Below are 12,214 nucleotides of genomic sequence, written 5' to 3' on the forward strand. Positions count from 1 at the left end.
GGATAATTATACTGATAAAAGTTGTAAGCAATTTCCGAAATGTAATGGTTTTGAAAATGTATAGGTGCTTGTGGTTATTTGTATGAATTTTATTTGACACATTCTTTTCTGGGGTTTTTTTTTCATTGTACACTGCTCTGGGCTCCTTCTGAAGGAATGAGAATTAAAATATAATAAGCAAAATAACGACTAAACATTTAAGGCCAGGCAAGTAACAATCCGACAACTAAGCCAACAACTATCATTTTATTTAGTGGTTGCTTTGTTTCTATCTGGGGCAAGCTCAATGGTGGACTTTTGAACTTGTGCCCCTCTCCCTCAATATTCTCTACAGAGAATTTGAAGTGACTGGAGTGGGAGATAAATTCTGCACAAATTTCGAGACAGCATGCTCCTGAGCCGGTTAGATGAGGTCTCTCTCACAGCCATAGAGAAATCCTGTCCCCCAAACAAACATAGCTCAGTCGCATCCTGTTCCCTGTAGTGAGAAGCACATAGGAAGGAGCTCGTAGTTTCAATATCCATGCCTGATCTCACCCCAGGCACCCAAGAAACAACTGAAAAAAACCTCAAGGGGTAAGGAATGCAGCAAAGGGCTCAGGGCTCATAATGCTTTTGGCTGAAGCAGTAGATTTTGTAGTGCTGGAAATTCATCTCTCTTTCTGAATATTCCTTAACATCTCGAGAATTTCACTAAGGTTTTAAGAGTTCTCAGTGTAATAGTCTTACCATAAGAGTATTATACTGAGACACATATATTCTTGAAAAAGACTGAGCAGGAAGAAGGAATGCCTGACCAGACTACTAGGTGCCTGAGAAATTTCAGAACAGCATGCAGTTTGTTAGGTTCACGACTCTTTAATTTCCTCCTCACTATATTATTAGATGCCCAGGGCCAGCATCCCAAGATACATTGGCTGCTATCCCAAAAAGTTCAATATATCCAGTCTTTGGCCTGAAACAATCCCCTCCCCAAAGCTTTTAAAATACATTCTAATTGAATTGTAATGCAGAATGTTATGATTTGGACAGGTAGGGGGTTGCAAATTCACCAGCTCACTGCCAGACACAAGAGATTCTGAACATATTTTAAAGGATTGGTGTTTTTATTATGGTTTTAGATATGTTGTAAGCCGCCCAGACTGACTGGGGAAACCCAGTCAGGTGGGTGGGGTATTAATAAAATTTATTTATTATTACTATTACTATTATGATTATTAGTCAGGCTATTCTAACCATCACATAGGAGATTTGAAAGGGAGGGGAAGGCTGAGTCTGGACTTGCAATTTAACTGCTGAACTCAAAGCAAAATGTGACATGGGAATTTGGTGCTGCATATTTGGAGAAGCGAACACACACAAAAACTACCTGAAGTGGTGCTTTTATGGATCTCATTATTGAAGAGCTATAAAAACATTACTAGTTAAAAGGAGTTGTTAACAAGGTAAAAAGCTGAAATGTGCATTATAAAGAAGAAATAAGTAATATCTGTAAAAATGGCTCTTCCTTTTAAGAGAAATCAATTTGCAGGAAGTATGGCCAACTATAAAGATCATGTACATCATGAATCCTGAACCAAGGACAAGGAGAATTACAGAAATAAATTACTTCTCACTGTACTGCCATTAAAGAGGATTATAATTGTTCTGTATTCATGATTTAGTAATATTTTAATAGAGAAAATGTACCTCCTGGGTTAAAGCAGGGTATAATCCTCCTAAGTTAGTTTTTTCCAGCCTCACAACTATTCAGCTTCACAGAAGCCCTTCAGCTGTAACACAGGACCATCATACATGGGAATTCATGACTAGGTCATGGTTATCCAATACATCTAGCTACTTTTAATGGGCTACATTCAAGCTTCCCACTGGCTTTGTATTCATGAGTATTCTCAAAAGACTCTGAAAAAACAACATCAGTTCCTCAGCTATCTTCCTCTTGGCTCATAATGTTGGCGTATTTTTTGTTTGTTTTTAGGTTTTTTAAGTTCAGCTTTCATTTTCACAATCATCAAAAGCAACTGTATTTATGCCGTGGCGAGGAGAAGACAGCCACCATCCCAAAAAGAAAGTCCTCCAAAATGAAACTATCACAATGATGTAAAGTCATTCTGTCTTTGAGGAGGAAATGTGACTACCAGCCACCAAAATGACTGCCACTCTTGGCCAAAAGAACACTGTAGGAGACTTTGGGGCAATGGTTTTGTGAACTCTCCTCCCTTCAACCCCAGCTGCTACCCTAGAACTAGCCCCACACAATTCCAGTTAGATCTGGCTCAAAGTCACATGACCCAAGGAAGAAACTATATAAAGCTTTCCTTGATGGGTCGAATAGCAGCTATAAAGATGAATGTATTGCCTAAAATGTTGTTTTTGTTCCAAACATTACAAATTGTGGACAAGATGGAATGTTTTAAGAAGTGGCAGAAAGATATTTCTAAATTTGTCTGGCAGGGCAAGAAGCCTAGGATAAAATATAAGATTTTGACTGACGCAAAAGAAAGGGGTGGCTTCGCCCTGCCAGACTTCAGACTCTATTATGAGTCAGCAGCATTTTGCTGGTTGAAAGACTGGCTGCTTCTTGAAAACACAGACATTTTGGATTTAGAAGGTTTTAACAATGTGTTTGGATGGCATGCATATTTGTGGTATGACAAGGTTAAAGCTCATAAAGCGTTTAAGAATCACATTGTTAGGAGATCTCTGTTTAATGTTTGGACTAGATATAAGGATTTACTGGAAAACAAAACCCCAAGGTGGTTGTCACCAATGGAAGCGAAAGCTCAGAAAAAACTCAATATGGAGGCCAGTTGGCCAAAATATTGGGAAATTTTGGAGCAAGAAGGAGATAGACTGAAATTGCAGAGTTTTGAGAAATTAAAAAACAAAGTCCGAGACTGGTTACATTATTTTCAGATAAGGGAGGCATACAATTTGGACAGGAAAATTGGCTTCCAGGTGGAAAAATCTAAATTAGAAACAGAAGTGCTAGAACCTAAAACTAAGATTATGTCAAAAATGTATAACTTGCTGCTGAAATGGAATACACAGGATGAAACGGTTAAGTCAGCTATGATTAAATGGGCACAAGATCTTGGACATAACATCATGTTTGCTGATTGGGAACAGTTATGGACCACAGGTATGAAATTCACGGCATGTAATCCCTTAAGAGAGAATATTATGAAAATGATATACAGGTGGTACATAACCGCAGTCAAGCTTGCAAAAATATATCATTTGCCCGATAATAAATGCTGGAAATGTAAGGAAGTGGAAGGTACATTTTTTCACCTATGGTGGACGTGCCCAAAGATCAAGGCCTTTTGGGAAATGATTTATAATGAAATGAAAAAGATATTCAAGTATACTTTCCTGAAAAAACCAGAGGCTTTTCTCTTGGGTATAGTCGGCCATTTGGTGCCAAAGAAGGACAGAATTTTTTTTATGTATGCTACAACGGCAGCAAGAATACTTATTGCAAAGCACTGGAAGACTCAAGATTTACCCACTCTGGAAGAATGGCAGATGAAGTTGATTGACTGTATGGGACTGGCAGAAATGACCGGCAGAATCCGCGACCAGGGAGAGAAGTCAGCAGAAGAAGATTGGAAGAAATTTAAGGAATATCTACAGAAATATTATAAAATTAATGAACTTTGAAAAGATGTTGGTTTGAACTTTGGTGGTCTCCAGCTGTTATGATAAAGACAATGGGGATCATAATTGTTTCTGTTACTAAATTTTAAAAAAAAAAGTTGAGTGGAAAATAAGGTGATATTTTAAAAGGAATGTTAAGAGATTAGGATTTGCTGAATTAACAAATTGAACTAGAGAACAAGAAGGGGAGGTATGAGGAAGTCAAAGAAACATGTGACTGAAAATTGTTATTGAAACTGAATTGTTTTTAATATTTTCTTTTTCTTTTTCTTTTTCTTTTTATATAAAATTGGAAAATTAATAAATATTCATTAAAAAAAAAGGAAGAAACTATATAAAAGGACTTCAAAGTTTCAGTTTGTTTTGATAGTAGTCATATCTAGGGGTTGAATTTGTCTTGGTTCAACAAACCATAGTTAACATTGGATGAATCATAGCTTTTCTGTGTTTTGACCAACCATGTTTAATCTAAAACTGAAGTAAAAGCTTCTGAATGCCTCCTCACAGCCACACCAGGTGGTGCTAGGAGAAGGAGCATGCAAGCTCAAAGCTCACCACGCTCTTGCAACATTCAACTCTGGTTTAGCACTACCTCTGATTGAGGCCCTGACTGTGTTCTCATCCCCATGCTGGATGCACACCAATATACAAACATGTAAGAATACCTTCTGCAAACATTCCTACTAGTCATGTTCTACTGCAATAGGTTTTTGAGAATGAATCCATTTTCTGCTCCTTACTATGGAAACCAAATACCAAAACTGATTTCTTACCGTTCACAATATATTATCTATCTAGCACTGAGTTAGGAATGGACAGTGTTGAACAATGTCAGGATGCTCCATTTTTTAATAGTAATTATCCATTTCTCCCCCTATCCCAACATCTTAGGTGCCTTTCCTGACCTGATTGTTTTTGCAAAACTTATGTAGCACATATGCCTGTGAAGTACTATCGAATTCAATTCAACAATGTTATCACCTTCCTCTGTATGCATTTAAGTTTCCCCAGCTGAATCCATCAACAGCTTGACTGTGAGCCACTGCATTTGACAGCAGTTGCTTGGCAACAAAATTAGTAGTCCTCTCCACAGTACCTGCAGTGCCAAGCATTCTCATATTTTTTTTGGTAGAATTCTGTGGCACTTCTAATACATATGGTATAATAACTTCATTTCACTGAGAATATAACATATTCTATATGAAACAGTCGGAAATGGAGTTGCCTGAGCAAGTGTGCAAAGGACTGAAAAACTTTTTAAAAAGCTAATAGGAACTAGTGTAAATTAGAAGCTAAGAAACTGAGGCTGCAAACCTATGCACATTTACTTGGGAACATGTTCCATTTAACCAGGAAATCCCCAGATATTACCTCTGGCACAATATCACTTACAGGCCTTGGGCAAGACAATATTCCATCCCGCCTTCTCTCTCACACACCCACACCAAACAAATGTGCAACATGAGGATAATGGTACTAACCTACCTGGTAGTGTTGTTTTTAGGGCTACTGAGAAATGTATGTTAACTATGGAAAGGCTATGCATAATAATGTGTTTGATCCAAAAGCTGCAATTCCATACCTGTTGGAAGGTTACATGACAGCAGCCTTTGACAAACTTTGGTCCCCAGATATTGTAGGACTACAGCCCCCATCATCCCCAGCCAGGGTGGCCAATAATTAGGGCTGTAGTACAATATCTGGAAACTGCAGATCTGGAAAAACTGCACTAGAGCACTGTGAGAGAAAAGTAAAACTAAAGCCACAGATGTGCTTCCATTTGCACAATTTCTTGGAAATGTAAGAAAAGCTATAGAACCTACCCATTGCTGTTGTTGCTAGCTGCCCTGAGCACCACTGAGATACACACAAATACTACACAACAGTGTGAATTCGTACACAAAACAGTACTAGTGGTTCTTCCTCGCAAGCTCCTTCCAACATTTTCATGAGAAGATTACTGTAGCTTTCCTTTAAGCTATCTAAAGACTATATCTAAAATAGATCTCTTATTTTATCTGGAATTTAGTACTCAGGGTTAAAGAGTGAATATATAACGCTAAGAACAATTGTCAAATCTCTGTTCCCAAGATTTTTGGCAGCAAAGAGGTGAAAATCATCTTCTAATGGATGATATTTTAGTCATTTATTTCCACAGCCAGCTTAAATTAGTTTAATAGAAACTATCCTTTTAGCATACGGAAGTAAAGCTATACTTGCCAGATCTTAATGTTTTAGTCTTTTAGGTGCCACAAGACTCTCTGATGCAGTGCTAGATACTCAATATATATAAGCTAGGAACCAAACAGCTATGTAAACCATGGTTACAATGGCCAAAACTGAATGTCCAGCTGCCATTTTTGGGAAACATGGCTCTAAAATCTAATTTTTCAAATGATGGACTGACAGTGATTGATTATCGGTTAAATATCTGGCTAGTTCAGATGACAACCTTGAGCTAGGTTAAGAACTTTGAGAGCTTAAAGAAGAAAAGTTACTTCATCCAGGGACACTTCACATATATACTGTACTGGGCTATTCTGAGCTCCTTTTCTTAATGGTGGCACAGCCCATTCACCACCTAAGAATATTCTATACAACTGTGAGCAAGGCAGTGGGATGGTTTAAGTGAAGACAAACTACAACAATTAACTAAAATGTTGTTCACTGCTCCTGCTCAGGTTGCACAGAAAAAAAACCATTTTGGTTCCTGAAATTCATTCTGATTGTGCAGATGAAATATAACTGATAGAATTCTACAGGATGTGGTATTAGTGTGTGAAAACAGTCAAGAGCCAATGATTCCCAGGCATGCACCTCCATGTCAGGTGTCAAGTGGAGATGTCAGGTGTCATCTTGGTGTAGAGCCCTCTTCACTTGGTTACAAGTGGCAGATACCCAGGTGAAAAATGCACGTGGCTAGTTTAGAACACTGCTTGAAAATATGCAGGTTGACATGTACAACAGAATGTCATCACTAACACAATCTTAACATTATCTCTCTTTCAATTCAACTGCCCATTTTAGTGCTGTAGTGCAACTCAACTACTTTCCACTGCTGCTCTAGATATAACGGCAATCCTTACAGGTTTTTCCACCTAAGGGCTTAAGAATAAGATAATTGTCCCACCTCACTTTGGAGTGCTATTTTTAAAAGCAGCAACTCTAATTGATTAAGTGATATCTCACAGAAAACAGAACACACTTCCTAAAAACCTCGCTACTTGGCAAAGTAATGTTGTACAGCTCCAATCTTATTTCTCCATTTAATCTGCAGCAACGTGAAGCACAGCTTATGCAGCTGCAGCTAAAGTAAGATCTTGCGCTTGACAAGTGAGGCACGACCATCTGCCTCTGCTTTAGAAGCCCAGCAGCCACTCTGCCGCCCCACCTGTGTCCTTACTAGTAAGGTGTTCCCGCACACACCACTTAAAGGGCCTTTGATCTTCCACTATGAGCAATTTGAATTCATATGTCAAGCTTTTCACATGGGAATGAGAAAAAAGGAGGAAGTTTTAAAGTGAACATGAATTTTAGCCAGAATTGGAGAGAAGCAAAAATAATTTTCAAATATAATAACTTAGATCTGCGTGTGGGGCTTTATCCCCTTGCAGGTGGGTGCATGAAGATCATGGGTAGGCAAACTAAGGCCCAGGGGCCAGATCCGGCCCAATCGCCTTCTAAATCCAGCCCGCGGACGGTCCTGGAATCAGTGTGTTTTTACAGGAGTAGAATGTGTCCTTTTCTTTAAAATGCATTTCTGGGTTATTTGTGGGGCATAGGAGTTCATTCTTCTTTTCTCCCTCCCCCCCCCCAAATATAGTCTGGCCCCCCACAAGGTCTGAGGGACAGTGGACTGGCCCCCTGCTGAAAAAGTTTGCTGACCCCTGTTGAAGATGAATCTCTGACACTTCCATTGTGCAGTTTTTCAGCTTTATAACAGATTTTAAACTTTTAAAGTATTTCACAATTCACAGAAAATGAGTTGGCAAAAACAGTCGGGGTGGGGGGAAACCTACTTAAGCTACTTTTCAATAAATGCAAGCATACTACAGCTACATATATTTTGTATTTCTAAAGGCCATTAAAAAAAACCACAAGATAGATCAGGCTACATAAACATGTCACCATTGCTTAGCTTGAGATATTCTACCAATAAGTTTTCTGTCCATAAAAAAACATTGTTAAGGTTTTATTCCATTCATGATTGCTGTGATACACATATTGCTGCCTTTGGTAATTTAACCTGCAGCCAAAGTACGTAAGGAATCAGCTATTTTTTTCAAAAGTGCTGGATATTGCCTTAATTTTATTCCACAAGATGGTCTGTTGTCATACTGTCAACAGGCTCTTTCCCCTCAAAGCTACTACAGGAAGCAATGAAAATGCAGTATCTTCAACAGACACTGCAACTTCCATAGGCTGCAATCTTTGACACACTCAGGATGGTTAAACCTCATTGAGTTCTATGGGATTTGAGCTACCTGTTGATATGCAGAAACTCTACCTTCCTTCCTTCCTTTGTAACAAGGGCTTGGTAGACCAATTCCTTCATAGAAAGTGGAACTGAGATAAATGGGACATACTTCCAAACATGGTTTACACACTGAAAGTTTGTTGAAATAGAGTCAGGAGTGCCAGCTTGGCCCCCTGATTGTGGGTGTATGCATGGCCCTGGCACTGAAATTTGTGGGTGCTCAGGCACCCAGGGTGAAGATATTTCAGATTATTGGGCAACCAAATTGCTGTTTAGGTCCCAGCCCTATGCAGAATAACTGTTTACCAAGTTCCAAACTCATGTCCACACAATTGTTTTTTTTGGGGGGGGGTTGTTTTGTTTTTTAACTAAAGCCCTGTGGATAGCTCAGGCAGTAGAGCATGACACTCTTAATCTCAGGGTTGTGGGTTTGAGCCCCATGTTGGGCAAAAGATTCCTATATTGCAAGGGGTTGAACAATGAGCCTCTACAATTCCACTCTACAATTATACAATTCCACGATACAATCTCCAAATATTTGAATTTAAGCTGCCTGGGGAGTGGGGGGCTTCTCTGTGTATGAAGCATGTGCAATGAGTTCTCTTTAAAAAAAACATAGAGGAAAACCAACAAAAATGCAGAATTGAAAAGAAAATAGAATGTGGTTAGAATGCACATTCCTATTGAGTAGATTTTGCATCTTTTACACATGAATGACATCCCAGTTGCTGTATGGTTTGCATTACTCTTACATTACAGAAAGACTAACTTTAGAAATGAAGTGTATGCTCCTTTTTTTTAAAGGTTTCTTATTACACAACCTGCCACACTTTGCACACATCAAACATCTTCTACAGAAGCCCACACGAAGCTTGAGGAGGCCATGACATTATGTCAAAAGGGATGCGCACCAAGAAGCAAACATGATTTCCTGGAAAAACTCTCTCTCTAGATTTTTCAAATCCTGGTGAGGTAAGTATATTAGGTAAAGGGACCCACAACCATTAGGTCCAGTCATGGCCGACTCTGGGGTTGTGGCGCTCATCTCGCTTTATTGGCTGAGGGAGCCGGCGTACAGCTTCCGGGTCATGTGGCCAGCATGACTAAGCCGCTTCTGGCGACCAGAGCAGTGCACGGAAATGCCGTTTACCTTCCCGCCAGAGCGGTACCTATTTATCTACTTGCACTTTGACATGCTTTCGAACTGCTAGGTTGGCAGGAGCTGGGACTGAGCAACAGGAACTCACCCTGTCATGGGGATTCCAACCGCCGACCTTCTGATCAGCAAGTCCTAGGCTCTGTGGTTTAACCCACGGCGCCACCCGCGTCCCTGTAAGTATATTACATCCATGTTAAATGCCCAAATCCCTTATAAAGGTAAAGGTACCCCTGACCGTTAGGTCCAGCCACGGTTCCACCCATTTCATGGGGAAAGACCATGTGGCATGCAGATAACCAGCAATAGGACCATATACCGAACACTGCATGCATTCCTCATACAACATCTGGAAAGCCAAAGGTTCCCCATCCCTGCTTTTAAAGCTAACATTCAATAACTGGCATTCACTATAAGCAAAAATATCAAGTTGTGAAGGGACACTGCTGTTGATTCCACAACATATTTAACTGAAAACCATTAGTTCACACTGCAGCCACACCTACTGTACCTCAGACAAGTCTTGCTTCATAATGTAGCAGCTAATTTGACCCATTGCCACATGTGCAAAGTTAAATGGAAAGGAAAAAGAGAGATAGGACAGGGCTACATGCTACCATGTTCCTGCCTCCAACTAAAGTTGACTATTAGACTCAAGGGGTTGGGATATGACTATTGAGCCCCATAAACTGTACAAGGTTGGAATTATTGCCTTAGCATAATGTTTAATTCCTGCTTAGTAATTCTACCAGTTTTACCTGCAGCAATGTATTCAAGGTTGGGATAAAGTATTGTCTCACAGTTAGATATGTGATTCCATTCAATAAACCAAGTTATTGTCTTGTATTTAATGCCCATCTCATTTTTCAGAATGAAATAAAGTTCATTCCTTTTTTAAAAAAAGAAAAGAAAATCAATGTTCTTTTGATATTGGTACATGCATATGGTTCTATAACCATCAATGCAGGTTCAAATGCCTTTCCACAATCCTATGTCATCCAAAACAAAAAGAAAGAGTACCTAGATCTAAAGTGAACATGTAAAGGAAAACTGCTTCAAAGAGCAGCGGCTTTAGCAAAAACCTTTCAAGCCTGTAAACTTCAAGAAAGACATTATTTTAAAAAATATTTCCACATAAATATATAAGCTTGTTTTAAGAAGAAAACAGAAATCCCTGACTATTAATGTTATTGGCACGATGTCCTGTAAATGCCTCGACCAAATGCAGTTATTTCTTTTTACACTAATATTGTCATACCAAAAGCTTTTGAAACAATTATAATATGTAGCAATTGAGTTGATGATGATAATGAAACATGTTAATCCTTTTTTAAAAAAAAATGTAGCAACTTAGTTGATAAAGTTGATAATAATGAAACATGTTAACCTTTTTTAAAAAAAGTATACTCCTTCTGTTGGCAGCATGTGCACACAGAGAGAGATTCGTTAAACTATAAACTTTAGCCAAAGTTCCTTCATAGTGATTAGATACTTAAGAAGAAGAGAACGCTCCTGTGGCTTTTCGCTGGGCTTTTGCTAGCTCAGTCAGCAGAGCATGAGAATCTTGATTTCAGGGTTATGGGCTTGAGCCACACGTTCAGCAGAAGATTCCTGCACCGCAGAGGGCTGGACTAATGATTCTATGAATGTCTGTCGAAAAGACAACTTCAGCAGCTATAGATTTTCTCATCCCTGTCCCACAGATGTTAAGATTTAAGAATCCTCTTCCCAACACATTGTATATGATCGGCATAAAGGTAAAGGGACCCCTGACCATTAGGTCCAGTCGTGACCGACTCTGGGGTTGTGGCGCTCATCTCGCTTTATTGGCCGAGGGAGCCGGCGTACAGCTTCCGGATCATGTGGCCAGCATGACTAAGCTTCTGGTGAACCAGAGCAGCGCACGGAAACGCTGTTTACCTTCCTGCCGGAGCAGTACCTATTTATCTACTTGCACCTTGACGTGCAAACAAACAAGATGAATTTTAACAGGGAGAAATGTAAAGTATTGCACTTGGGCAAAAAAAAGGAGAGGCACAAATACAAGATGGGTGACACCTGGCTTGAGAGCAGTACATGTGAAAAGGATCTAGGAGTCTTGGTTGACCACAAACTTGACATGAGCCAACAGTGTGACACGGCAGCTAAAAAAGCCAATGCAATTCTGGGCTGCATCAATAGGAGTATAGCATCTAGATCAAGGGAAGTAATAGTGCCACTGTATTCTGCTCTGGTCAGACCTCACCTGGAGTACTGTGTCCAGTTCTGGGCACCACAGTTCAAGAAGGACACTGACAAACTGGAACGTGTCCAGAGGAGGGCAACCAAAATGGTCAAAGGCCTGGAAACGATACCTTATGAGGAACGGCTAAGGGAGCTGGGCATGTTTAGCCTGGAGAAGAGGAGGTTAAGGGGTGATATGATAGCCATGTTCAAATATATAAAAGGATGTCACATAGAGGAGGGAGAAAGGTTGTTTTCTGCTGCTCCAGAGAAGCGGACACGGAGCAATGGATCCAAACTACAAGAAAGAAGATTCCGCCTAAACATTAGGAAGAACTTCCTGACAGTAAGAGCTGTTCGACAGTGGAATTTGCTGCCAAGGAGTGTGGTGGAGTCTCCTTCTTTGGAGGTCTTTAAGCAGAGGCTTGACAACCATATGTCAGGAGTGCTCTGATGGTGTTTCCTGCTTGGCAGGGGGTTGGACTCGATGGCCCTTGTGGTCTCTTCCAACTCTATGATTCTATGATTCTATGTGCTTTCGAACTGCTGGGTTGGCAGGAGCAGGGACCGAGCAACGGGAGCTCACCCCGTTGTGGGGATTCGAACCACAGACCTTCTGATCGGCAAGTCCTAGGCTCTGTGGTTTAACCCACAGTGCCACCCATGACCAGCCTACCTCTTAAGCAATTAGAGATCAA

At 40.0% G+C, this 12,214-nt stretch overlaps 1 protein-coding gene across 2 annotated transcripts in view; it reads right to left on the reverse strand.

Moving 5' to 3' along the window:
• GALNT13 (polypeptide N-acetylgalactosaminyltransferase 13) overlaps positions 1–12,214 on the reverse strand; it is a 152,602-nt gene that overhangs the window by 134,399 nt on the left and 5,989 nt on the right. The gene's annotated exons all lie outside the window — the stretch shown is intronic.

Source organism: Podarcis filfolensis (assembly GCF_964270895.1).
Source record: "Podarcis filfolensis genome assembly, chromosome: 1".
Lineage (NCBI taxonomy): Eukaryota > Metazoa > Chordata > Lepidosauria > Squamata > Lacertidae > Podarcis > Podarcis filfolensis.